Here is a 27,696-nt window from a genome sequence, read left to right as displayed (position 1 = left end):
CGGCCATCCTTTTTGAGGATCAGGAAGTATCTTGAATAACAGCCCTGACCCCTTTCCTGCTCTGGAACCAACTCCACTGCACCTTTCGACAAAAGGATTAGCACTTCCTGTTGCAGTAAAAGAAGATGGTCTTCCGAACAGAAGGATGGGTGGGGAGGGATGGGAGAAGAAACTTCCGAAAGGGAAGAGTATAACCTTTCACCACAATTTCGGTGACCCAGGAGTCCGATGTTATAGACTCCCACATGTGAAGAAATTGAGACGGTCTCCCCCTTACAGGAGATGCATGTAAAGGGAGTGATGGAGGACTAAGGCTGTTTTCCGTGCTGCACCCCTCCGGAGGAAGAGGAAGAGGCAGAGTGGTGCTGGGCGGCCCCTCTAGTACGAACTCTACCCCTGCCCCTGAATTATCTATAAGGGTAAGCTGCTGAAAACTGCTGTCTGGAATCTCCCTCGAAAGGAAGAGCCATGCCCAAACCCCCTAAACCTTCTAAATGATCTTAAGGAAGTGGAGGTGGATGCTTGCAGTCCCAAAGATCTTGCCGTGGCCCTACTCTCCTTGAACCGCTCCAAGGCAGAGTCAGCTTTTGCTCCAAATAGTTTGTCCCCATCAAAGGGCAGGTCGAGTAGTGTTGCCTGCACATCAGGAGAGAATCCTGAAGACCATAGCCAGGCATGTCGTCTTGTCGCTATTGACGTGCCCATAGCCCTGGCCACAGAGTCCGATGTGTCAAGCCCAGATTGAATAACCTGGGTCACCGCCTGAGCATCAACCAAAAGGTTAAGCACCTCCTGAGGCAATGCAGAGTGCGTCTTGGCCTCGTCCATAAGAGCATAAATGTGCCTTCCCAGGATACAGGTAGCATTCGTAGACTTGAGGGCCATGCTACATGAAGAGAACACCTTCTTAGCAGACTTGTCCATTCTCTTGGACTCCCTGTCCGCGGGAACCCCTGGAGAAGATCCCGGAGCAGAGCGTGAGAAGCATGAAGCTTGCACTACCAAACTCTCTGGAGTTGGGTTTCTGGATGCGAACGCTGGATCTCCAGGAGCCACCTGATACCTCCTCGCCACAGACCTGTTTACAGCCGTCGAAGTCACAGGCTTCTTCCACACCTCCATTATCGGGTCAATAAGTGCCTCATTAAACAGAAGAAGCGGCTCTGCCACAGCTGATGATGAATGCAAAACCTCAGTAAGAATGTTTGTCTTAACATCCGCAGCTGGAAGAGGAAGGTCAAGAAAATCCGCCGCCTTCCTGACCACCAAATTAAAAGAGGCAGCCTCCTCAGTGTACTCCCCTGGAGAAGCCAAGTCCCACTCCGGGGAAGTGTCCAAACCACTAGCCGTGTCCAAGCCTTGCAGGTCTCCTAGTGGCTCCACAATCTCTCCCTCTTCCAAGAGCTGCTTCTCATACTCCTGCTCCTCTAGCAGTCTAAGAGCCAATCCCCTGGATCGGAGCCTGGATTAAATCCCCAGCGTTGATAAGGCATCTGCTGACGCCGAAGACCTTGGACGGCGTCGTAGGCTTCTTTAAAGTAGATTGAAGCTGCGGCGAACTCATCGGCACCAGGGCAGTAGACATCGTCGGCGATCTTCTAGGCGACGCCATGGGTACCGGCACCGAACCAGCACTTCCCGAAGGAAGGAAAGGCATGAAGGGTGTCGGTCTGTATGAAGCCGGAACACCCATGTCATAGGCCAATGGACCCGAAGGCCCCGAATGAACACCTCCCGGAGCCATGGTGGCAAAGACGTTGAACATCGCATTGAGAAATACGGCAGGCTCTGTGCCTGCCACCGAGAACGCCGGATAACCTTGCGGAGTTGGTGCATGAGGCGAAGCCGGTGTCGGCTCGGGCATCTCTGTCTGCGCCGGAGAGACCGTCGGCCGCCGGTGTGGATCAACTTCAAAGACCGACAGTGGAGACGTCGGAGAAGCTGGAGTCGTCGGAGGCAGAGGTGTAACAGTTGGACTCACTTCCCAAGTCGTTCGACGCCGAGCCGATGGCGACCTCGAGCGGGAACGGTCCTTACTTGACCGGCGCCGTAATTCATGCCGACATCGGGAGTCTCGATGACGCCTGTGAGCTTTCGAGGACTTGGAAGAAGACTCACGGCGATTATGCTTCTCCTTCTTCTTAGACCTCACCAGGAACAACTTGGCCTCCCGCTCCTTAAGGGCCTTTGGATTCATGTGCTGACATGAACTGCACGCTTCGACCTCATGGTCAGAGCTCAGACACCACAAACAATTCTCATGTGGGTCTGTGACCGACATTCGACCTCCGTACTCCCTACAGGGTTTAAAACCCAACTTCCTTGGCTGAGACATCGTTACATACAAAGTGAAACAGTAGCTCCCTGGTAGCCTCGAAGAAAAAAACATTACTCAAAGGCATGGAAAAAAGGGAACTGACGTCTGCACATCGACGAGGACCTCTTATTGCCTGAATGACATCATACGGCGTCGCGTGGGAGTCGGGCAATTGTGACGTCATCGTCGACGTGCAGAGCTAAAAGAACATTTCCGTTGAATGCTGGCACGTGGGGAAAATTCTTTAGGTGAGGAATCCACAGGTAGTTGTATCCATCAGAAGCAGCAAGTACTTTCAGAGAAGTTTGAAGCCTGAAAGATATGGAGACAATAATGCTTCATTATGGAACACTAGCAAAAACGTTACAGGAGAGTGAGTAATAGAAGGGCAATTGGGAATAAGTTGTTCCATCTGCCACTGAGGAAGGTAAATATGTACAAACAAAACAATCCTTAACATTCTTAATATTGGTATACTCCTCTAACACATTAAAATATAAATGTTCCCTATTGGTTAATTTTGTGGACATCATATCATTGTGTATAGTGGTTAGTTCAACTTGAAAAAGATACCCAATTAGAGAAATCAGGCACAATAGGACAACTAAAATTACTAATATTAATTAAATCAATATATATTAACGATTTGCAGCATCTTGGTCTGCAGTTTGTCCTCTTCTACTGAGTAAAATAATAATGATATAGGTAAACTCAACTTCTAAAAGGGTAAAAAATCCGAATCAAACTTCAATTACTTCAAACATTCAGTTCATCTTCATACCTAAAGCACAAAACATCTACTTTTAAGTTTTTCTTGTGTGTTTCAAAATTTAATTTCAGCTCAAAGCTTCATCAAGATTTTTTTTTTTTTTGTTCAAGGTGCTCAAGTTCTTCCTCAAAAATGAACTGATGGCAATTTGTCAAATCATAAACTTATACATCTGATTCTTCATCTTAAGAAATGCTTGATAAGTCCATTCAGGAGATATGTACTTTATGTTTGGCACTTACTCTTCTGTTGGTCTTTTGGGTACAGGTGACCGTCTCACAATTTTCAGATTTTAATTGTCTCTAGCTCTTCTCTGATAGATTCTAGCCTTTGAGTTTTCAAGTGCAACCTTTTGCTTCTTCTCAGATTCAGGCCACTTATCTCCTCAACGTACACTCTTATCTTAAAATGTTCTAATGGCTACTGCTGAGTGGTCTTCACTTGCAATTGGATTTGTGCTTTCATCTGCATCAGCAACATGGCTATCCGTGAACCGTTTCACCGTGGGGCCTTGGGGGCTCTTGAAACTCGAACTTCGAGCTTTACCTTCTCACGAACTAGAGTCTCACTTGGAGTTTGTGTCTTGATACTGCACTTTGTTCTCAATTTTATTTGTATCACCTAGGCCTTCCTGTGGAACTTTTCTTTCTCCCCATGTGAATCCATGCAACAAACTTGAGCTGAGATGGTGAATCAGTGGTTGTTGTCACCACTTATCCATCAGCAGTCTTCACTCTCTTGTGTGAGCTGCATGGTTCCACTTTGAGATTTCAGCACAACTCAAATCAGTGTTAACCTCAAGAATCACCTGATTAAGGGCTCGCCCACCATGGCTTTAGACAGTTCTCAGGAACGTATTTCTTCACCAGTACCCACTCACCAGGTTGCAATGTGTAGCACTGAACTTCTTTTGTAGATAATGTAGCCACATTCACCTGAAGAAACAAACGGAAAGTATCAGCAAGACCATTTGCAATAATCCAATACAATATCAGTTATCAATACAAAAGCTGCTGGCGGAATGCACAGGATTGTCATAGCCCTCCCCAGAAGGACTTCTTGCAGAGAGACCCGTCTTTTATTTGGATTACTTCTAATGCTCAACAGCACAAGTAGAAATGCATCAAGACATTTTAAAGTCATACATCTATGCTTGCTTGGATTTTATTGCTGTTCATTCTCTCAACCACCCTTGATGCCTCTGGCTGTTAATTGTAGTGAAGCGTTTACTCAATTTGCAAAGTTGTGTATAACAGCTTTAAGATTTCATTTTCAAAGCAAGAATATATCTCTATCTCTCTTCACCCCACCTCCCTCCTCCCCCAATTAGGCATGCCAAATCTTGGTATCAATTCCCTCACAATTAGTTTGGCCACAGCCATACTGTCAGATCTCCTAGTTGGATAGCCTTCCAACAATTTTCTAAACAATTTATGACTAAAATATATCGAAACTATTTGTAAACAGACATTTAAAAGAAATCTGCTTGAAGCATAGTGAATGGTCTCAGACTATATGACTCATGGTCACTAGTGGTCGTTTTTCTTAATCAGTTCTCTGACAAGTAGTTCATCTTTGGCATATATCTTATGCTACAGCTTAAGAGACTATTATGCCAAGACTGCATGAAAATCCCCACCATTAAGTCTCTCTCTACATTGTCTATCCATGAATTATCCTGGCCATGATTGACAGCTTTGAATCAGGAAGTGCATATTGGTGATCTGGAGCTACCCACACATCTTTACTGTCTTTTTTACAACTAGTTGTTTCCCACCTTTCCTTTTCATCCTTTGGCACTTCCTCCAGTAGCCCTGTGAGTTCATTCATTGTTGTTTGTACTAAGTTCAATAAAAAACACATTGCCAGTTTCATCCATTTGTGGCTCAGATTTAAATTTTTCCTGTTCTGTATCTTGTTCTTTTGATTGTTACAATTTCATGAGCACAGCACCTAGCAACCTGATCGGCACTGTGATTTCCCCATAGTGACCAGGTCATCACCAGACTTAAGAGCAATACACTTTCCAACCAAAATTTCATTTTGGTTGCTGTAGGACCTCTAATAAATCTGGAATATATGTTTCATTCTAACTAGAGTACTAGAGGATGTCATAAAACCCCTTTGTGACCAGTTTCACAAAATCATGCACTACTCCAAAACCAGACTGGCTGTCTGTATAGATTGTCACACTCAATTCATTAGCCAGACAGCATCTTATTATCAGAGCAATCAATTCTGCAAGTTATGCTGAAGTTGCATGACACAAACAGGACACTTCAACAACTTCAGAAATAGAATAGACTGCATAGACTGATCTTAATATTCGTTGGTGGTCTCCCAGACAAGACCCATCGACAAAGTTAAATTAGACTCAAATAGAGTATCTAACATCTGGTTTAGGTGTGGTACACATTTCTGTTAAATCAGTGCCATCGTAGTTAGACTCCTCATCACCTTCATCATTTTTGGCAATGGCAGCAGTGTTGCACGATTCAAGGTATTACACCTACCAACTAAAATGTCAGCAGTCAGAACTGTTTGCTCACATTTTGTCAGGTGGCTGTTTGTCATGTGCTGAGTTTGTGTACGAGCCAGTAAAACTTACTGGATGAGGGACTAACATAGTAAGTGTGTAATCCATCACAATACCCTTGCACTGCTTTATTGCCAGGAAGACATCTGCTACGGATTTCAGACAACCAGGATGAGCTGTGGCTACTGGATCCAATGAAGCAGGGAAGTAATTGTAGACTGCTTTAGTCCACCATGTTCTTGCAAGAGAACAGAATGTACACCCATCTTTTTCATAAAGTATAAAGAATTAAATCCTTTTAATTCAGCATACCTAGAGCTGGTGTGCTGCAGAGTTTATCTCGGAGTTCTCAGAAGTCATTCATACCTTTGTCATCAAATGGGACTAGATCCACTATGTTGCTGAGAGCAAAGCTTACTAAAAACTTTGCAATCAGGGAAAAGTTTGGAATCCACTGACAAAAGTAGACAACCATTCCCAAAAACATCTTCACTTCCATCTAATAAGTCAGAGGATTCATGATAAGGATTGCAGAAACATGTTCCCTGGATACCTTTCTTGCCCTTTTTTCATTGTGACGACAAAGGTAATCCTCTTCCTTCATACAATACTGCATTTATTTTAGGTGAAGCTTTACAACCATTGTCAGCAAGATGGTTCAAAAGTGTAACTGTATCCAACTTGCAATCTTCTTTTGTTTTGTAAGCGACCATCACATCTTCTATATATTGCACCAGGACTGAGTTACAGGGAAGCTGCAGATTTTAGAAATCTTTCTTTAGGATCTGACTAAAGGTTGCTGGGATTTCTGTATAGCCTATCCTTGTGGGGGTTGATACCAAACAAGGACTTTAATGAAGAATCAAAATGAATAAGATGATATGGACTATCCATATGAAGAGGAATGAAGAAGAATGCTTGGCACAAGTCTATGACTTTGTGCCATTCTGCAATCGCAGGAATCTGAAACAAAATCACAGCAGGATTTGGTATCATAGGACAATGTGGGACAACAATTTTATTTATTTTCCTACAATCTTGGACCACCCTCCATTTGCCACTGTGCTTTTTAATTCCCATCACAGGAGAGTGGTAAGGATTACCAAGCATCTCTCTTAGAATTCATTGTTCTATCATCTTTTCTATAACTGGCACAATGCCCACTTCTGCTTCTCTTGAAAGTTTATATTGAAAAGTTGTAGAGTAAACTGCATCTCGTTTTGCTCTCATTTGTCCTGGTTCTGCACTTTTAATGAATCCAATGTCTTTACCTGTAAAATAAATTAGTACAAGTTGACGGTGCACGCCTTGGTAAATTGTTGTATGTAGCTCAATCTTGGTTAATGTGCCTCCCAGGTATCACCTCCTGGTCTAGGTGTGAAATATAATGTAGGACGCACTTCTATGATGAGCAGCGTCCCATTGGGGCACTACTTTAATTACTTCAATTAAGTCGTATTACATTCTTGTCTTGGTTCCCATGAAGTTCAACTTGATTGCATGCATAACCAATAGTTGGATACAGTTTCAACTATGATTTAATGATAATATGGTGAAAATAAAAATGTTTCCACTTAAAAATTAAATTCAGTGTGTTGTAGAAACAATTATTTCCAATCCTGATGCATTTCAGACCTTCGCCTTTCGTTAGGGGAATATTCTATGAAAAAATGTACAATGCATATCTCAGGAAGTGGAGTCCAAGCATTTATAAGGAACAGTCATTGTGATTCTGCATGCGTGTCTGTACCCAAGTTTATTGCCATGAAAGTGCTGTACTCTGTGTTGAACAAAGGGCAGCTCACCTTCAATTGCATAATTTTCATTAAATGACATGAATGTGCATGATTGTTTCACTTGTAGATTTGAGGGAGTCACAGACTCGTGTTCACTTCATCCACAACTCTAGTACATCGCAAAGTTCAACATGGCGGGTACTCACATTACGGATCTTTTACTCTATCTTTGATTACCTCAATTATGGTGAGTTCATAGTGCACACAGAACATGGTGTTCGGTATGGTGAGAGAACCTTGTACACTAGTGTGAAATGACACCCCGGTGAGTTGGCTATTACCTGCGTTTCAACCTTCCAACGCGTATTTTGAAGTTTTGTTATAGCGAGTGTACAGCATGTATTTTGGGGGGTCACTAGTGTTTCAACTTTCCAACACATATTTTTAGGCTTTGTTATAGTGCGTGTTCCGCATGTATTTTTTGGGGAGTAGGGGGGTCACCTCTTTGTACATACCTTGCTTGAATTCACTCTTGTCGCCAAGCATACTTTTTTCAATATAGTGTAAATACTGCATGTATTTGGGTGTCACCTCTTCGTCTACATCACGCTCTGATTTATACCGATCGGCATGAGGCATAACGTTTTTCCCAGTAACCAGTTGCACATGGCATGTTTTACGATATTGACTACCTGCCTGGTGACAATAAAGCATGTTTACTGTCACTACCCGTGTGAGGTCACCGGCATGACACGATGGGTCATGCAAACTAGTTTGGGTTTTATCCCATGGCAATAGTATTGAATGGTTACACTGGAAAGCTGCACTGGTATGGTATGATGCTTCATGTCAAAATTATGTTTGATTAGGCACTAGTCGACTTATTGGGTACAGACAAGCATGCAGAATCACGAAGACTGTTCCTTATAAATGCTTGGACTCCACTTCTTGAGATATATGCATTATACATTTTGCCATAGATTATTCCCCTGACGAAGGGCAATGGCCCGAACTGCATCGGGATTGAAATACATTTTTTCCACAACACACTGGAGCGAATTTTTAATGGGAAAATGTTATTTTCAAACTTTGCAAAAGGTTGTGGAGTGGTGGAACCGGAAGCAGAACCGCAGCAGAATAGAAAGCAGCGCAGCAACGCATTCTACCCGCCGCCAGGAACTCCTCAAGGCCTGTGACTCATGGGCCCTCCCACAGAAGCAGCCCGTTTGACCGGGTGCGGCTAGTGGGAGATGGGGGGGGGGGCGAAGGGAGAGTTCAATCACAGCTACCGCTGCCTGCCGTCACCATTGCTCCAGCTGCCTCAACAACCCTCCCAGCACTCCCGCCTCCGCAGCAGAGGGTCGGAAGCCTAGGAACCTCTCAGCCTTCTCAGCGCACAGCATACCGAAACACAGGTAAGAAGCACCCCCTGACCCCACCAGAGGCCATAGGTTGCCCCTGATCGAGCCGGGGCTGTGGGCAGGTTTGCAGGGTGGTAGAAGGGGGCAGCAGGTGGTGGGGTGCGAGGAAAGGCCAGGAACTGCCAGGCGTGGGGTGAGAGCGCCGCACACCGCTCCCCCCATCCCTTCTATATCTGCCTGCTGTGCTCCTTCCTGGGCTCTTTCCTAGTTCACTCATTGCCTGCCCCACCTCGTCCCTCCCCCGTCTCATCCCAGCTGGACTCGGCTGGACCGTCAGCACCAGTACTTCCAGCACTCCAGGTGGTGTGATTGTGCCCCTCCACTGCCACCATCGTTTATCCAGTTTATCCAGTGCCAGCCGACAGTCCACGGTGTGGAGGAGAGGCGGCGCCCTGAACATAAGTTAGTCTGCTGCACCAAGTATTCCTAGTCCTCCGGGTGGCATGCTCGTGCCCTTTCACTGCCTCCATCATTCACCCAGTGGCAGCCTAGTGCTAGCCACAGCCTATAGGCGTAGAGGAGAGGCGGCGTCCAGAATACATAACCAGACTGGACAAAGCACGCGGTCCACTAGGCACCAGGAGCAGAGGTGCAACACGCATAGCGGTACGAGTCGAAAGATTGTCCAGTGGGTTAGCGACATCCACCCCATCTTAGTTGGACATTGCTGCCATCACTGCCAACTGGCTAAGGAATATCCCTTTTTATTTGACTCCACTGCATCGCAGACGTTATCAGAACCAAGTGCATGAATGGCATCAGTAGCAGAATGGGAAGTGTTCTCGCGCAGCATATGAGTCTGGTACAGGTTGGAGGACGAGCGCAGTTGCTGTAGCTAGCCGCTGCTCAGTGTTGAGCCCTGCGGGTTCACAGAAGCGGCCCAACTAGGCCTGGGTGCGGCTTGTGAACTTGTTAGTGAGACCCACTCGTTCCCGCATCTAGAGTGAACACCTGAGACTTCCGCCTTCTTCAAGCAAGCTGGGAAACCTTGCCAGTAAGGTCGCAGAATCTATTCACCGCATTACATCAGGAGCTAGTGCCAAAGCAGCACGCAAGTAGTGAATCTTTGATTGTTGGGGAAATAAGGACTAACTTGAACAAATCCCACCATTGGTTGCTGCCCCTTTCAACGTAAGTAAGTTAGTATAATGTGTTCCGGCAAGCTTCGGGTGGATCCCAATGATGGGAGGCCGAGACCCCAAAAAAAGAGCAAGGCATTGCCACTACTGGGGAGTTCACTGGGTATGTTTAGACACCTCTGGAATTATAGGGATACAGCCCACTGAACAGAGGGAACCCAATTTGGAATCATCTTCAATGCCATCAGCAAAAAAAGTGGAGTACAAAATCAGACTTTTTTTTACTACTGGGCATTCACGTTTGCAGGAAAAAAAATTAGACAGATCTAGAAGATGCGGTAACAGTTGTGGTAACCAGGTTCGATTCTGAGAAAGATCCCCTTCCGGGAGATCATTCTTTCAATCAGCAAGAGCCTGAGAAGTGGGACTTCAGTAAGGAGAGATCGAAAGTCGAAACGGACAGACCGGATTGTTCAGGGTCGATTCTAGACCTGGGTTTCAGTGTCTGGGAGGATCTATCTCCAAGCACTCAGATAAGGAAGGAGTCGGACTGCAAGCCCTCAATGATTTGATCCAGAGAGCTCAAAAACAGAATTATGTACAACAAGTGGCGTGTGGCTGTCCGATCTCAGGGAATAATCCTCAGATCATCGTCCCCATACTAAATGATATATTAGTGGATGTAGGAAGTTGGCTCTGTATGTGTTATTTCAAAGTAAGAAATAGCATACACAGAGTCCAAGGGTTCCCCTTAGAGGTAAGATAGTGGCAAAAAGAGATCTAATGCTCTATTTTGTGGTAGTGTGGTCGAGCAGTAGGCTTATCAGAGGGTAGTGTTAACCATTTGTTGTACACACACAGGCAATAAATTAGGAACACACACACTCAAAGACAATTCCAGGCCAATAGGTTTTTATATAGAAAAATATATTTTCTTAGTTTATTTTAAGAACCACAGGTTCAAGATTTACAAACAATACTTTAAATGAAAGGTATTTCACTTAGGAACTTTGAATTAACAAAATAGCATATACAGTTTTCACACAAATGGCAATAAGCTATTTTAAAAGAAGACAGTGCCATTTTCAACAGTTCCTGGGAGAGGTGAGTGTTTGTTAGTTTTGCAGGTAAGTAAACCACCTACAGGGTTCAAAGCTGGGTCCAAGGTAGCCCACCGTTGGGGGTTCAGGGCAACTCCAAATTTACCACACCAGCAGCTCAGGGCCGGTCAGGTGCAGAGGTCAAAGTGGTGCCCAAAACACATAGGCTTAAATGGAGAAGGAGGTGCCCCGGTTCCAGTCTGCCAGCAGGTAAGTACCCACGTCTTTGGAGGGCAGACCAGGGGGGTTTTGTAGGGCACCAGGGGGGGACACAGGTCAGCACAGAAAGTACACCCTCAGCGGCACGGAGGCGGCCGGGTGCAGTGTGCAAACAGGCGTCGGGTTTGCAATGGAGTTCAATGGGAGACCAATGGGTCTCTTCAGCGAAGCAGGCAGGCAAGGGGGGGGCTCCTCGGGGAAGCCACCACCTGGGCAAGGAAGAGGGCCACCTGGGGGTCGCTTCTGAACTGGAGGTCGGATCCTTCAGGTCCTGGGGACTGCAGGTGCAGTGTCTTTACCAGGCGTCGGGTTCTTTGAAGCAGGCAGTCGCGGTCAGGGGGAACCTTTGGATTCCCTCTGCAGGCGGCGCTAGGGGCACTCGGGGGGAGGGGGGTCAACTCTGTCTACTCACAGGGTCACAGTCGCCGGGGAGTCCTCCCTGTAGTGTTGGTTCTCCGCAGGGCGTCGGGTGCAGAGTGCAAAGTCTCACGATTCCGGCGGGAAACGTGTGTTCTTTAAAAGTTGCTTCTTTGTTGCAAAGATGTTTTTTCTTTGGAGCAGAGCCGCTGTCCTCTGGAGTTCTTGGTCCTTTTAGATGCAGGGTAATCCTCTGAGGCTTCAGAGGTCGCTGGACCCTGTTGAACGCGTCGCTGTTGCAGTTTTTCTTGAAGTGGGGACACAGGCCGGTAGAGCTGGGGCCAAAGCAGTTGGTGTCTCCGTCTTCTCTGCAGGGCTTTCAGGTCAGCAGTCCTTCTTCGTCTTAGGTTGCAGGAATCTAGTTACCTAGGTTCTGGGAGCCCCTAAATACTCGATTTAGGGGTGTGTTTAGGTCTGGGGGGTTAGTAGCCAATGGCTACTAGCCCTGAGGGTGGCTACACACTCTTTGTGCCTCCTCCCCGAGGGAAGGGGGGCCCATCCCTAATCCTACTGGGGGAATCCTCCATCTGAAAGATGGAGGATTTCTAAAAGTCAGAGTCACCTCAGCTCAGGACACCTTAGGGGCTGTCCTGACTGGCCAGTGACTCCTCCTTGTTTTTCTCATTATCTCCTTTGACCTTGCTGCCAAAAGTGGGGCCGTGGCCGGAGGGGGCGGGCAACTCCACTAGCTGGAGTACCCTGGGGTGCTGTAACAAAGGGGGCGAGCCTTTGAGGCTCACCGCCAGGTGTTACAGTTCCTGCAGGCGGAGGTGAGAAGCACCTCCACCCAGTACAGGCTTTGTTACTAGCCACAGAGTGACAAAGGCACTCTCCCCATGTGGCCAGCAACATGTCTGGTGTGTGGCAGGCTGCTAAAACTAGTCAGCCTACACTGGAAGCCGGGTATGGTTACAGGGGGCATCTCTAAGATGCCCTCTGGGGTGTATTTTACAATAAAATGTACGCTGGCATCAGTGTGCATTTATTGTGCTGAGAAGTTTGATACCAAACTTCCCAGTTTTCCGTGTAGCCATTATGGTGCTGTGGAGTTCGTATTTGACAGACTCCCAGACCATATACTCTTATGGCTACCCTGCACTTACAATATCTAAGGTTTTGCTTAGATACTGTAGGGGAATATTGCTCATGCACTTATGCCCTCACCTGTGGTATAGTGCACCCTGCCTTAGGGCTGTAAGGCCTGCTAGAGGGGTGACTTACCTATGCCACAAGCAGTGTGAGGTTGGCATGGCACCCTGAGGAGTGCCATGTCGACTTAGTCATTTTATCCCCACCAGCACACACAAGCTGGCAAGCAGTGTGTCTGTGCTGAGTGAGGGGTCTCCAGGGTGGCATAAGACATGCTGCAGCCCTTAGAGACCTTCCCTGGCATCAGGGCCCTTGGTACCAGGGGTACCAATTACAAGGGACTTACCTGGATGCCAGGGTGTGCCTATTGTGGAAACAAAGGTACAGGTTAGGGAAAGTACACTGGTGCTGGGGCCTGGTTAGCAGGCCTCAGCACACTTTCAAATCATAACTTGGCATCAGCAAAGGCAAAAAGTCAGGGGGTAACCATGCCAAGGAGGCATTTCCTTACACAACCCCCCCACCTCCCCCAAACGAAAGAGCATGAGACTAACCTTTCCCAAGAGAGTCTTCATTTTCTAAGTGGAAGAACCTGGAAAGGCCATCTGCATTGGCATGGGCAGTCCCAGGTCTGTGTTCCACTATAAAGTCCATTCCCTGTAGGGAGATGGACCACCTCAACAGTTTTGGATTTTCACCTTTCATTTGCATTAGCCATCTGAGAGGTCTGTGGTCAGTGTGAACTACAAAGTGAGTACCAAAGAGGTATGGTCTCAACTTCTTCAGGGATCAAACCACAGCAAAGGCCTCCCTTCTCAATGGCACGCCAACGCTGCTCCCTGGGGAGTAACCTCCTGCTAATGAAAGCAACAGGCTGGTCAAGGCCATCATCATTTGTTTGGGACAAAACTGCCCCTATCCCATGTTCAGATGCATCAGTCTGCACAATGAACTGCTTGGAGTAATCTGGAGCTTTGAGAACTGGTGCTGTGCACATAGCTTGTTTCAGGGTGTCAAAGGCCTGTTGGCATTCTACAGTCCAGTTTACCTTCTTGGGCATTTTCTTGGAGGCAAGTTCTGTGAGGGGTGTCACTATGGATCCATATCTCTTCACAAACCTCCTGTAGTACCCAGTCAAGCCAAGGAATGCCCTGACTTGAGTCTAGGTTTTTGGAGCTGCCCAGTTCAGAATAGTCTGGATCTTGGCTGGAGTGGCTGAACTTGGCCTCCACCTACAAGGAGTCCCACGTAAACCACAGTTTCCTGCCCTATCTGGCATTTGGATGTCTTGATAGAGAGGCCTGCTGCTTTCAGGGCCTTCAAAACCTTCTTCAGGTGGACCAGGTGATCCTGCCAGCTGGAGCTAAAGACAGCAATATCGTCAAGATAAGCTATACTAAAGGACTCCAAGCCAGCAAGGACTTGATTCACCAACCTTTGGAAGGTGGCAGGGGCATTCTTTAAACCAAAGGGCATCACAGTGAACTGATAGTGCCCATCAGGTGTGGAGAATGCCGTCTTTTCTTTTGCTCCTGGTGCCATTTTGATTTGCCAGTACCCTGCTGTCAAGTCAAAGGTACTTAAGTATCTGGCAGCACCTAGTTTATCAATCAATTCATCTGCCCTTGGAATAGGATGGGCATCTGTCTTGGTGACAGAATTAAGTCATCTGTAGTCCACACAGAACCTCATCTCTCTCTTTCCATCTTTGGTGTGAGGTTTGGGGAATAAGACCACTGGGCTAGCCCAGGGGCTGTCAGAGTGCTCAATGACTCCCAATTCCAGCATCTTGTGGACTTCCACTTTGATGCTTTCCTTAACTTGGTCAGACTGTCTGAAAATTTTGTTTTTGACAGGCATGCTGTCTCCTGTGTCCACATCATGGGCACACAGGTGTGTCTGACCAGGGGTTAGGGAAAAGAGCTCAGCAAACTGTTGCAGGACCTTCCTACAGTCAGATTGTTGTTGGCCAGAGAGGGTGTCTGAATAGATCACTCCATCAACTGAGCCATCTTTAGGGTCTGTGGAGAGCAGATCAGGGAGAGGTTCACTCTCAGCTTCCTGGTCCTCATCTGTTACCATCAACAGATTCACATCTGCCCTGTCATGGAAGAGTTTGAGGCGGTGCACATGGATCACCCTTATGGGGGTCCTGCTAGTTCCTAGGTCTACCAGGTAGATGCCATGACTCTTCCTCTCTAGCACTGGGTAAGGGCCACTCCATCTGTCCTGAAGTGCCCTGGGAGCCACAGGCTCCAGAACCCAGACTTTCTGCCCTGGCTGAAATTCAACCATAGCAGCCTTTTGGTCATACCACATCTTCTAGAGCTGTTGGCTGGCCTCAAGGTTTTTGCTTGCCTTTTCCATGTACTCTACCATCCTTGAACGTAGGCCTAGTATATAGTCCACTATATCTTGTTTAGGCTCATGAAAAGGTCTCTCCTAGCCTTCTTTTACAAGAGCTAGTGGTCCCGTTACAGTATGGCCAAACAGAGGTTCAAAGGGGGAAAACCCTACTCCCTTCTGAGGCACCTCTCTGTAGGCGAAAAGCAGACATGGCAAGAGGACATCCCATCTCCTTTTGAGTTTTTCAGGGAGCCCCATGATCATGCCTTTCAATGTCTTGTTAAATCTTTCTACAAGACCATTGGTTTGTGGATGGTATGGTGTGGTGAATTTGTAAGTCACCACTCACTCATTCCACATATGTTTCAGGTATGCTGACATGAAGTTGGTACCCCTGTCAGACACCACCTCCTTAGGAAATCCCACTCTGGTAAAAATACCAATGAGTGCTTTGGCTACTGCAGGGGCAGTAGTCGACCTAAGGGGAATTGCTTCAGGGTATCTAGTAGTATGATCCACTACTACTAGTATGTATTGGTTTCCTGAGGCTGTGGGAGGTTCAAGTGGACCCACTATGTCCACACCCACTCTTTCAAAGGGGACCCCCACCACTGGAAGGGGAATGAGGGGGGCCTTTGGGAGCCCACCTGTCTTACCACTGGCTTGACAGGTGGCACAGGAGACACAAAACTCCTTGACCTTCTGGGACATGTTGGGCCAATAGAAGTGGTTGACTAATCTCTCCCACGTCTTGGTCTGTCCCAAATGCCCAGCAAGAGGAATATCATGAGCTAAGGTCAGAATGAACTCCCTAAACTCCTGAGGCACTACCACTCTCCTAGTGGCACCAGGTTTGGGATTTCTTGCCTCAGTGTAAAGGAGTCCATCTTCCCAATAGACTCTATGTGTTCCTGTTATTTTTCCTTTGGACTCTTCAGCAGCTTGCTGCCTAAGGCCTTCAATAGAGGTACAGGTTTCTTGCCCCTTACACAGCTGTTCCCTTGAGGCCTAGGAGCTCAACCTGATAAGGTTCTAACTCCATAGGCTCAGTTCCCTCAGAGGGCAGAACTTCTTCCTGGGAAGAGAGGTTCTCTTTCTCTTGTTGTGTTGAAGCTGGTCCCCAGTCTTCTTTCCTTTTCTCTTGGAGGGTTGGACCCTTTTTCCAGGCTCCAACAGCACTTTTTCACACTGAGCCTTGCACTGTGCCCTTGTCTTGACACACACCAGTTCAGGGATACCCAGCATAGCTGCATGGGTTTTGAGTTCTACCTCAGCCCATGCTGAGGACTCTAGGTCATTTCCAAGCAAACAGTCTACAGGGATATTTGAGGAGACCACCCACCACCTGTTTCAGGCCATTGACTACTCCCCACTCTAAAGTTACCATAGACATGGGATGTACTTTAGTCTGATTGTCAGCGTTGGTGACTGGATAAGTTTGTCCAGCCAGGTATTGACCAGGGGAAACCAGTTTCTCGGTCACCATGGTGACACTGGCACCTGTATCCCTCAGGCCTTCTACACTGGTCCCATTAATTAAGAGCTGCTGCCTGTATTGTTGCATATTAGGGGGCCAGGCAGCCAGTGTGGCTACATCCACCCCACCCTCAGAGACTAATGTAGCTTCAGTGTGAACCCTGATTTGCTCTGGGCACACTGTTGATCCCACTTGGAGACTGGCCATTCCAGTGTTAGCTGGAGTAGAGTTAGAAGTGGAACCTTTCTTGGGACAGGCTTTGTCTCCAGTTTGGTGTCCTTGCTGATTACAGCTACGACACCAGGCCTTTTTGGAATCAAAGTTTTTACCCTTCTACCCAAAATTGGATTGTGAAGAGGCTCTGGACCCTCCCTCCTGAGCAGGTTTTTGGGGCCCTATAGAAGACTCTTTACTTTTTCCCTTGGATGTCTCAACACTCTTCCCCTGAGGACTATTTGTGACCCCTTTTTTTGGTCACCCCCCTGTGGAAGTCTTGGTCACCCTAGTCTTGACCCAATGGTCCGCCTTCTTTCCCAATTTTTGGGGAGAAATTGGTCCTAGGTCTACCAGATGCTGATGCAGCTTATCATTGAAACAATTACTTAACAGGTGTTCTTTCACAAATGAATTGTACAGCCCATCATAATCATTTACACCACTGCCTTGAATCCAACCATCCAGTGTTTTTACTGAGTAGTCAACAAAATCAACCCAGGTCTGGCTCGAGGATTTTTTAGCCCCCCTGAACCTAATTCTATACTCCTCAGTGGAGAATCCAAAGCCCTCAATCAGGGTAGCCTTCATGAGGTCATAGGATTCTGCATCTTTTCCAGAGAGTGTGAGGAGTCTATCCCTACACTTTCCAGTGAACATTTCCCAAAGGAGAGCACCCCAGTGAGATCTGTTTACTTTTCTGGTTGCACAAGCCCTCTCAAAAGCTGTGAACCATTTGGTGATGTCATCACCATCTTCATCTTTAGTTACAATCCCTTTTGGGATTTTCAACATGTCAGGAGAATCTCTGACCCTATTTATGTTGCTGCCACCATTGATTGGACCAAAATCCATCTCTTGTCTTTCCCTTTCTATGGCTAGGAGCTGTCTCTCCAAAGCCAATCTTTTGGCCATCCTGGCTAGCAGGAGGTCCTCTTCATTGAGGCTGCCCTCAATGCTTCCAGAGTTGCTGGACTCTCCTGTGAGAGAAGCAGCATCTCTGACTATCACTTGTGGAGACAGGGTTTGAGGGACCCTGTTCTCCCTAACTAGGAGTGGGGGTGGGAAATCCTCCACATCACTAGCTTTCCCCTCTGGGAAGGTATCCTCAGAGGGGTTGTTCTTAGCAACCTCTGCCAAAAGCTCCTGGAGCTGTATTTTGGTAGGGTTTGAACCAGTTTTAATCTTTTTGGTTTTGCAGAGAGACCTTAACTCTGACAGTTGAGTTCCATCACTATCTCTTCTGCATTAGACATTATGTTTCTAAAAGTTGGAATACTTTTTAAGAATCTAAAACTATCTCTAGAACTTAATTCAAACTTTTACAAAACTTTTAAACTCTAAAAGAAATGCTAACAGGGACTAGCACAAGGCCCTAGCGGGACTTTTAAAAATTTAGAAAAATAGCTCAAATTTCAAAAATCAGTTTCTAATGACAATTTTGGGAATTTAGTCGTGTGATCAGGTATTGGCTGAGTAGTCCAGCAAATGCAAAGTCTTGTACCCCACCGCTGATCCACCAATGTAGGAAGTTGGCTCTGAATGGGTTATTTCAAAGTAAGAAATAGCATGCACAGAGTCCAAGGGTTCCCCTTAGAGGTAAGATAGTGGCAAAAAGAGATAATTCTAATGCTCTATTTTGTGGTAGTGTGGTCGAGCAGTAGGCTTATCAGAGGGTAGTGTTAAACATTTGTTGTATACACACAGGCAATAAATGAGGAACACACACACTCAAAGACTATTCCAGGCCAATAGGTTTTTATATAGAAAAATATATTTTCTTAGTTTATTTTGAGAACCACAGGTTCAAGATTTACAAACAATACTTTAAATGAAAGGTATTTCACTTAGGAACTTTGAATTAGCAAAATAGCAAATACAGTTTTCACACAAATGGCAATAAGCTATTTTAAAACTATACAGTGCAATTTTCAACAGTTCCTGGGGGAGGTAAGTGTTTGTTAGTTTTGCAGGTAAGTAAACCACCTACAGGGTTCAAAGTTGGGTCCAAGGTAGCCCACCGTTGGGGGTTCAGGGCAACCCCAAAGTTACCACACCAGCAGCTCAGGGCCGGTCAGGTGCAGAGGTCAAAGGGGTCCCCAAAACACATAGGCTTCAATGGAGAAAGGGGTGCCCCGGTTCCAGTCTGCCAGCAGGTAAGTACCTGCGTCTTCGGAGGGCAGACCAGGGGGGTTTTGTAGGGCACCGGGGGGGGACACAGGTCAGCACAGAAAGTACAACCTCAGCGGCACGGAGGTGGCCGGGTGCAGTGAGCAAACAGGCGTCGGGTTTGCAATGGAGTTCAATGGGAGACCAAGGGGTCTCTTCAGCGAAGCAGGCAGGCAAGGGGGGGGGGGCTCCTCGGGGAAGCCACCACCTGGGCAAGACAGAGGGCCACCTGGTGGTCGCTTCTGCACTGGAGGTCAGATCCTTCAGGTCCTGGGGGCTGCGGGTGCAGTGTCTTTACCAGGCGTCGGGTTCTTTGAAGCAGGCAGTCGCGGTCAGGGGGAGCCTCTGGATTCCCTCTGCAGGCGTCGCTCGGGGGGCTCAGGGGGGGTCAATTCTGGCTACTCACAGGGTCGCAGTCGCCGGGGAGTCCTCCCTGTAGTGTTGTTTCTCCGCAGGTCGAGCCGGGGGCGTCGGGTGCAGAGTGCAAAGTCTCACGCTTCCAGTGGGAAACGTGTGTTCTTTAAAAGTTGCTTCTTTGTTGCAAAGATGTTTCTTCTTTGGAGCAGAGCCGCTGTCCTCGGGAGTTCTTGGTCCTTTTAGATGCAGGGTAGTCCTCTGATGCTTCAGAGGTCGCTGGACCCTGTTGAACGCATCGCAGTTTTTCTTGAAGTGGGGAGACAGGCCGGTAGAGCTGGGGCCAAAGCAGTTGGTGTCTCCGTCTTCTCTGCAGGGCTTTCAGGTCAGCAGTCCTTCTTCTTAGGTTGCAGGAATCTAGTTACCTAGGTTCTGGGACCCCTAAATACTCGATTTAGGGGTGTGTTTAGGTCTGGGGGGTTAGAAGCCAATGGCTACTAGCCCTGAGGGTGGCTACACCCTCTTTGTGCCTCCTCCCTGAGGGGAGGGGGGCACATCCCTAATCCTATTGGGGGAATCTTCCATCTGCAAGATGGAGGATTTCTAAAAGTCAGAGTCACCTCAGCTCAGGACACCTTAGGGGCTGTCCTGACTGGCCAGTGACTCCTCCTTGTTTTTCTCATTATCTCCTCCGACCTTGCCGCCAAAAGTGGGGCCGTGGCCGGAGGGGGCCGGCAACTCCACTAGCTGGAGTGCCCTGTGGTGCTGTAACAAAGGGGGTGAGCCTTTGAGGCTCACCGCCAGGTGTTACAGTTCCTGCAGGGGGAGGTGAGAAGCACCTCCACCCAGTACAGGCTTTGTTACTAGCCACAGAGTGACAAAGGCACTCTCCCCATGTGGCCAGCAACATGTCTGGTGTGTGGCAGGCTGCTAAAACTAGTCAGCCCACACTGGAAGTCGGGTATGGTTTCAGGGGGCATCTCTAAGATGCCCTCTGGGGTGTATTTTACAATAAAATGTACACTGGCATCAGTGTGCATTTATTGTGCTGATAAGTTCCCAGTTTTCAGTGTAGCCATTATGGTGCTGTGGGCTTCGTGTATGACAGACTCCCAGACCATATACTCTTATGGCTACCCTGCACTTACAATGTCTAAGGTTTTGCTTAGACACTGTAGGGGCATAGTGCTCATGCACCTATACCCTCACCTATGGTATAGTGCACCCTGCCTTAGGGCTGTAAGGCCTGCTAGAGGGGTGACTTATCTATACCTATAGGCAGTGTAGGTTGGCATGGCACCCTGAGGGGAGTGCTATGTCGACTTAGTCATTTTATCCCCACCAGCACACACAAGCTGGCAAGCAGTGTGTCTGTGCTGAGTGAGGGGTCTCCAGGGTGGCATAAGACATGCTGCAGCCCTTAGAGACCTTCCCTGGCATCAGGGCCCTTGGTACCAGTTACAAGGGACTTACCTGGATGTCAGGGTGTGCCAATTGTGGAAACAAAGGTACAGGTTAGGGAAAGAACACTGGTGCTGGGGCCTGGTTAGCAGGCCTCAGCACACTTTCAAATCATAACTTGGCATCAGCAAAGGTAAAAAGTCAGGGGGTAACCATGCCAAGGAGGCATTTCTTTACAGTGGAAGTCAGAGCCCAGGCCCTAAATACAAGCGAAAGACTCTGGTGGTGATTACAACCCTGGTGGACGGTGTTAAAGCGGCGGTAAGACCGCCAACAGGCCGGCGGAAAAAAAATTGCAATTACGACCGTGGCGGAAACCGACAACAAAGACAGCCACATTAACTCTCCGACCGCCATGGCGGTACAAACAAACAGCGTGGCGGTCACCGCCAACAGACAGGCGGAAGACAATGTACCGCCCACAGTATTATGCCACCTTTTCCGGGGCGGATTCACCACGGATAAAAACACGGCGGAAACTGGAATTTCGAAGGAAAAACGCTCACCTCTACACACTCCACGAGGAGCGAGGACACCATGGACCGGGAACTCGAAATCCTACCTGCTATAGTCTTCATGCTCCTGTACCAGGAGCACGAACACCGGCAGCGAAGACCACAGTGAGTACTGCACCTACGACACAGGGGAGGGGGTAGGCAAAAAACAGGGACACACGCAACACCCCCACCCCCACCCACTACAACACACACACTAATACATATCTATACATTATAGTGACACCCCCCAACTCCCCCGGAAGAATGCAAAGACAAAAGGAAATGAGTGTAACCATTGTAATCTATTAAAATGCAGTACGCAAAAATATACATATATACACTATTAACAAAATATACACCAAGAATAGTAGTCCAGGTATTGCACCATTTATAGTCCATGGACCACTGGGCCCAAAATGCATGGGCGAGGCCCACACTCGATTCAAGATCAAAACAGAGAGAACACTGCAGGGGCATCAGATAGAAATACAACAGGCACCTCAGGGGGAAGGGAAAAGGGGGGCACCTCAGCCGGATGAGTGCACGACGCCAGACCCACGAGGGGGCTCAATGCCCACTGTTCAATCCTGGGGAGTGCAAAGCCACAGTCTCTCAAGTGTCTCCAGTGGGTGGTTTGCCCACTGAATTATCCTGGGGAGTGCAAAGCCACAGTCTCTCAAGTCTCTGCAGTGGGTGGTTTGCCCACTGCATTATCCTGGGGAGTGCAAAGCCACAGTCTCTCAAGTCTCTACAGTGGGTGGGTTGCCCACTGTTCAATCCTGGGGAGTGCAAAGCCACAGTCTCTCAAGTGTCTCCAGTGGGTGGTTTGCCCACTGCATTATCCTGGGGAGTGCAAAGCCACAGTCTCTCAAGTGGATAACTGTCTCCACTGGTTCTGGAGGGGGACTGGCGCCCAGAATGCTTCATCCTGTGAAGGACAGAGGTAGTGGATGCATGTCTCCACTGGTTCTGGAGGGGGACTGGTGCCCAGAGTGCATCACTCACCCCGTGACGGACCCAGTTGCGTCAGTGCCCCTGCCACTCATGGGCCAACGGTGCTTCAGATGGCAGTGCCACGTTCAGCGGTGCTTGTGATGGCAGTGCCCTGTTCAGCGGTGCTTGTGATGGCCGTGCCCTGTTCAGCGGTGCTTGTGATGGCCGTGCCCTGTTCAGCGGTGCTTGAGTTGGCCGTGCCCTGTTCAGCGGTGCTTGAGTTGGCCGTGCCCTGTTCAGCGGTGCTTGAGTTGGCCGTGCCCTGTTCAGCGGTGCATGAGTTGGCCGTGCCCTGTTCAGCGGTGCTTGAGTTGGCGGTCCCTCATGGCCCAGCGGTGCTTGAGTTGGCGGTCCCTCATGGCCCAGCGGTGCTTGAGTTGGCGGTCCCTCATGGCCCAGCGGTGCTTGAGTTGGCGATGCCCTGTTCAGCGGTGCTTGATTTGGCGGTGCCCTGTTCAGCGGTGCTTGAGTTGGGCTGACGGTGGCCTCCTGGGCAGCTGGGCCGGGGCGGACGGTGGCCTCCTGGGCAGCTGGGCCGGGGCGGACGGTGGCCTCCTGGGCAGCTGGGCCGGGGCGGACGGTGGCCTCCTGGGCAGCTGGGCCGGGGCGGACGGTGGCCTCCTGGGCAGCTGGGCCGGGGCGGACGGTGGCCTCCTGGGCAGCTGGGTCGGGGCTGACGGTGGCCTCCTGGGCAGCTGGGTCGGGGCCGACGGTGGCCTCCTGGGCAGAGGGAATGATGGCAGTCTTCTCCGCCATGCTGCTCTTCCCAGACTTGCCGGGTTTCTTGTGGCCCTTCCCCACCTTGGGAGGTGTCACAGCTGAGTCCACACTCCCACCGGGACCCCTTGGAGCGGCTTGGGTGGCTGGAGTCTTCCCCCTCTCCCGCCGGGCACTGGCCAACTTCTGATGCTTCACGGGGGGGCTGGCCGTGCTGTGGCTCGGTGCTACACTGGCTGTCCTGGTGGCCGGTGCACTCCACATACCTGTGACTACAGGCACCACTGGTCCCGGAGATGTTGTGGCTGAGGTGCTAGTTCGGGACCTATGAGATGGACGGGTGGGGGAGGTGTGGGAAAAAGGTCAAGGCTGGACAGGAAAAGTTTTTGGGACACACTGGGACGGGTAGCTGGAGGGGGTTTGGGAGTGGAGGAAGAGGTGGTGGTAGTAGGAGGTGTACGTTTGGTGACTTTGGGTGCAGGTGCATGCGCTGGAGGCTGTCGTGAGGTGGATGGCTGTTGGGTGGGTGTGTGCCTGCGTTTGTGTATCTTGGGAGGGGGCGTCACAGACACACTGGGAGAGGACACAGGGGACGTGTGAATGGTAGTGGGGGTGGTGACTGCACGTGAGCGTGGTGTGCTGGTGGGTGTGCTGGTGAGGGACGTAGTGGCTGTAGAGGTAGTGCATGCAGGTGTGTGTGTAGACAAGACTGGGTGGGAGACGACGAGGAGAGGGACACAGTGGAGGCAGTGGATGTTGGTGTGTCTGCATGTGTCTGATGCTTGCGTGAGTGCCTGTGGGATGTGTGGTGCTTATGTTTGCCTGAGCTTCCCTAGTGTGGTGAGGTGTGTGCAGGCTGGTCTGATGGTGTGCTTGGGATAGGCAGAGGTACAGGGGATTGGGTCTGGGTGGAGGAAATTGGAGGGGGGAGGCTAGACACAGGGACAATGGCTGCCATCAGTGCTGACGCCAGAGTTTAAAAGGCTCGGTGAAGGGCCGCCTGACCAGAATGAATGCCCTCCAGGAATGCATTTGTTTGTTGCAACTGCCTTTCCACACCCTGGATGGCATTCAAAATGGTAGACTGCCCAACAGTGAGTGTCCTGATGAGGTCAATGGCCTCCTCACTGAGGGCAGCAGCGGTGACTGGGGCAGGGCCTGAGGTGCCTGGGGCGAAGGGGATGCCCACCCTCCTGGGTGAGTGGGCACAGGGCGAAGGCTGAGGGGTTGCTGGGAGGGCGGTGCTGGTGAACGAGTTACTTACCTTCGGTAACGACTTTTCTGGTGGATACATTAGCTACCTGTGGATTCCTCACCTGATGAATACTCCCATGGCGCCAGCATTTGACGGAAATCTTCTTACTAGTCTCTGCACGTCGACGAGGACGTCACTCTAGCCCACGCGACGCCGTCTGACGTCATACAGGCAATAAGAAGTCCTCGCCGACGTGCCGATGACAGTACCAACATTTTTTACGTGCATGAGAATAATAATAATAACCCAATGCAATGAAAGAGCAAATCAACATCTCTTAATATTGTAAATCACACAACATTGCAATAAAATAGCTGTAGATTTAATATAACTTTTTTTTTTTTTTTTTTTTTTAAACAAATAAATATATTTATACATACGAATCATGTATATACCCAATATATATATAGATTTATATATAAATATACACATATATACAAATATCATACATGCAAAATGTATTGCAACTTTGAAGACCAAAAGGAGCACACTCAAGGATTGCTTGGAGAGACCAAAAAGGCAACGGGGAGGCGGGTGGGACCGTGAGGAATCCACAGGTAGCTAATGTATCCACCAGAAAAGTCGTTACCGAAGGTAAGTAACTCGTTCTTCTGATGGATACAACTACCTGTGGATTCCTCACCTGATGAATAGAGTCCCAAAGCAGTACCACGCCCGGCGGTGGGTGCCTAAATGGTCAAACCAAGAAATCCTGCAGCACTGACCGTGCAAAATGACCGTCCCTTCTGACCTCAGAGTCCAAACAGTAATGTTTCACAAAAGTGTGAAGGGACGACCAAGTTGCGGCCTTGCAGATGTCAACCACAGGAACACCCCTGGCCAAGGCCGAAGAGGCCGACTTAGCTCTGGTGGAGTGAGCTCTAATGCCCTCAGGCGGATCCTTCTTTGCCAAAGAGTAACAGATTTTAATGCAAAGAACAACCCACCTGGAGAGTGTTCTCTTGTGGACTGCCTTTCCTCTCCTCTTGCCCACGTATCCGACAAACAGCTGATCCTCCAGCCTGATATCCTTCATTCTGTCGATATAGAAGCTCAACGCCCTTTTTGGGTCCAGGCGATGTAGTCTTTCTTCCTCCTTTGAAGGATGAGGCGGAGGATAAAACGTGGACAAAGTGATTGTCTGAGCCAAATGGAAGGGTGAAACAACCTTCGGAAGGAAAGCAGCCTTGGTCCTCAACACCACCTTATCCCCATAAAACGTTATATAAGGGGGTTTAACCGATAAGGCCTGCAACTCACTCACTCTCCTTGCAGATGTTATAGCTACCAGGAATACTGTTTTAATAACCAAATATCTTAAGGGGCAAGAATGCATAGGCTCAAAAGGGGACCCCATAAGAAAAGTCAGGACCAAGGACAAATCCCATTGAGGCATAACGAATGGTTTTGGAGGATATTGATTCAGAAGACCTTTCAAGAATCTGAGAACAATAGGGGATTTAAATAACGATGGTTGGTCTGGAAGACAAATGAAGGCTGACAAGGCCGACAAATAACCCTTAATGGTAGCTACTGCACAACCTTTCTGCGCTAGAGACAGTGCAAAAGACAAAACATGTGACAGATGAGCATGTAAGGGATCAATCTGTCTCTCTCCACACCACATAACAAATTTAGACCACCTATTAGCGTAGATAGATTTAGTGGAGTGTCGCCTGGCCGCTAAGATAACATCCACTACATCAGGCGGGAGAGAGAAGGAACTCAGGTTGCCCCGTTCAATCTCCAAGCATGTAGGTGCAGACTCTGGAGGTTGGGGTGTAAAACCTGCCCCTGCGACTGCGAGAGGAGGTCTGCCCTGAGAGGGAGACGGAGCGGAGGGCACAGTGAGAGTTGGAGAAGGTCGGAGTACCATACCCTCCTTGGCCAATCCGGAGCTATTAAGATGACTTGGGCCCGGTCTTGGCGAATTTTCCTCAACACTCGAGGAATCAAGGGTATGGGGGGAAACGCGTAAAGCAACTGGTCGCACCAGGTTATCTGAAACGCGTCCCCCAACGCTCCCTGCATCGGATACTGGAGGCTGCAGAATAACGGGCAATGCGCGTTCTCCCGAGTGGCAAACAGATCTATCCGAGGAAACCCCCACATCTGGAAGATTAAACAGACTTGATCTGGATGGAGACGCCACTCGTGGTCTGCCGAGAATTGGCGACTGAGACTGTCCGCACGTACATTCAAGACCCCGGCCAGATGATTTGCCACCAAGCAAATCTGATGGTCCTTTGCCCAGGACCATAGCCGAAGAGCTTCTCTGCAGAGAAGGTACGACCCTACTCCTCCCTGTTTGTTTATGTACCACATCGTGGTAGTATTGTCCGTCAGGACCTGTACCGACTGACCACGAAGGGATGGGAGGAAGGCCTTGAGAGCCAAACGTACAGCCCGTAACTCCAACAGATTGATATGAAACACCTGTTCCTCTGGAGACCAAAGCCCTTTGATCTCCAGATCCCCCAGATGAGCTCCCCATCCTAGGGTGGAGGCATCCGTTATTACCGTGGCCACTGGTGGCGACTGCGCGAACGGCTTCCCCTGTGAAAGATTGTTGCCCGCAATCCACCACTTCAATTCCACAGCAGCATCTCTGGAGATCTTGACAGTACCTTCTAAATCTCCCTTGTGTTGAGACCACTGCCTTCGGAGGCACCACTGAAGAGCCCTCATGTTCCAGCGAGCATGCGTGACCAACAGAATGCAGGAGGCGAACAGACCGAGCAGACGAAGGACCTTGAGGACTGGAACTACCGCTCCATTTCGAAACATTGGAACCAATTCCTGAATATCTTGAATCCGCTGAGGCGGAGGAAAGGCTCGACTCAATGTTGTATCCAGTACTGCCCCTATGAACAGGAGGCGCTGAGAGGGCTCCAGGTGAGATTTGGGCACGTTCACCGAAAAGCCCAGGTCGAACAACAACTGGGTTGTTGACTGCAGATGATGCGACACAAGCTCCGGGGACTTGGCTTTGATCAACCAGTCGTCCAAGTAAGGGAATACTGCTATCCCCTTCCTTCTGAGCTCCGCCGCAACCACTGACATCACCTTTGTGAAGACTCGAGGTGCTGAAGTAAGACCAAACGGGAGGACCGCAAACTGATAGTGCTGCGACCCTACCACAAACCGGAGATACTTCCTGTGCAACTTGAGTATCGGGACATGAAAGTAAGCATCCTGCAAGTCGACAGACACCATCCAATCTTCCTTGTTCAACGCCAAAAGCACCTGTGCTAGGGTCAGCATCTTGAACTTTTCCTGTTTGAGGAACCAATTCAAGATCCTCAGATCCAGGATTGGTCTCAACTGACCATCCTTTTTGGGAATCAGGAAGTATCTTGAGTAACAACCTCGACCCTTTTCCTGCTCTGGGACCAACTCTACCGCGCCCTTTGAAAGGAGGACTTGAACCTCCTGTTCTAGCAACAGGAGGTGTTCTTCTGAACAATAAGATGGGCGGGGCGGGATGAGGGGCGGGAACTCCCGAAAGGGAAGGGCGTAGCCTTTTCCCAC

At 48.9% G+C, this 27,696-nt stretch overlaps 1 long non-coding RNA gene across 1 annotated transcript in view; it reads right to left on the bottom strand.

Moving 5' to 3' along the window:
- Positions 1–27,696, bottom strand: part of LOC138249729 (uncharacterized) — a 430,927-nt gene that overhangs the window by 350,802 nt on the left and 52,429 nt on the right. Inside the window, exon 2 of the long non-coding RNA XR_011194837.1 lies at positions 3,329–4,021. This is a non-coding gene — a long non-coding RNA (uncharacterized lncRNA). The remainder of the gene's footprint in view (positions 1–3,328; positions 4,022–27,696) is intronic.

The sequence above is a fragment of the Pleurodeles waltl genome, chromosome 8 (assembly GCF_031143425.1).
Source record: "Pleurodeles waltl isolate 20211129_DDA chromosome 8, aPleWal1.hap1.20221129, whole genome shotgun sequence".
Taxonomy (NCBI): domain Eukaryota; kingdom Metazoa; phylum Chordata; class Amphibia; order Caudata; family Salamandridae; genus Pleurodeles; species Pleurodeles waltl.
The sequence above is the reverse complement of the archived record's forward strand: the minus strand, read 5'-3'. Positions and strand labels throughout refer to the sequence as shown.